Source organism: Egretta garzetta, unplaced genomic scaffold (assembly GCF_000687185.1).
Source record: "Egretta garzetta isolate BGI_Z169 unplaced genomic scaffold, ASM68718v1 scaffold79, whole genome shotgun sequence".
Taxonomy (NCBI): domain Eukaryota; kingdom Metazoa; phylum Chordata; class Aves; order Pelecaniformes; family Ardeidae; genus Egretta; species Egretta garzetta.
Genome location: NW_009260791.1, coordinates 5,296,699 through 5,297,940, shown reverse-complemented (window position 1 = coordinate 5,297,940; position 1,242 = coordinate 5,296,699).

The following is a 1,242-nucleotide window of genomic DNA, read 5'->3' as shown; positions in this document are numbered from 1 at the left end:
GGGCTCTGAGCAGCCTGATCTAGTTAGCGGTGTCCCTGCTCCTGCGGGGGGGTTGGACTAGATGACCTCTAGGGGTCCCTTCCAACCCAAAACATTCTATGATTCTATGATTCTATGATAATAAATACAGGTTGGGTGCAAAAAGCTCTGGTGTTAGCTGCTTCACTTATTAAATATACGTGTGCATCTGTAAACGTAAATCCTATAGAGTGTAGTAGTGGGTCTTACACATGATAAATTATGAAAAGAAATTAAATGCCTATTAAATGCCTGTGAGATAATGATTATCTGTAGTTCCTATAGACTTCAATATCTTTTAGAAAGTCTTTAAGGACAGTTTTAAGAATTTGGCTAAATGTCCATCATGGACCCCTGCTCTCTTCTTCCCTAAATAGAAGACAAAAAAAGGTTAAGAAGTTAGATTTGTCTCAATATGAGTAGCTTTATCATACACATGGTATCTTTAGACTGATTTGAAACACTTTTGATGTGACCTACAAGATCAATATTGACCACAGTGCATGTGAATGATGGAGCTTCCTCTTTATATGTCTTAGCAAATCAAATTCTTAACATTCTTTCAGTGTATTTTTCTTTAATTCAACTTGGTTTGTATAATATGGGGGCAGGGATTGGATTTTTGGTTGTTGGGGTTTTTTTACAATTTAAAGGATTTTAATTCAGCTAATTCAGTTGCTGAAGTGCAGAAAAAGCTCAGACTGTCATGGGCCCTATCCATTCACGGTGGAACTGCAGGAGACAACAGAATTACACCAGCGATGAATTTTGCTCATTGTATTTCTTCCACTTAAATTTAATCAACCCTTTGTGAACCTCTTTCATTTCAATGGCATTATATGAAACAACTCAATGTGATACAATTCTTTTGTTGAAATTGCATTGATTCCTCTGGAGATGCAGATATCAACACAAGTCTATAAGATCTCGTCTCCTTTAAGGTTACTTAAATAATTGCATTTTTATGTAATGCTTTAAGGTTTTTAGGTAATAAAATATCTAAATGAATTTGTATGTTAAACCTGGAGTTAAATTGCATGAGTTCAGTGTTACATTATTGCTCTCTGTTAGCACCAGTATCACTGAGAACTGAATCAAAGCTTTTCTTTTCCAACTATGAATGACTGTACTTCTGAAATAAAATGTACTTATCTAGATACCAGATCATTACTATATAAAATTCTGACAATTTATTTTGATATGTTTGATGAATTAGGGATATTT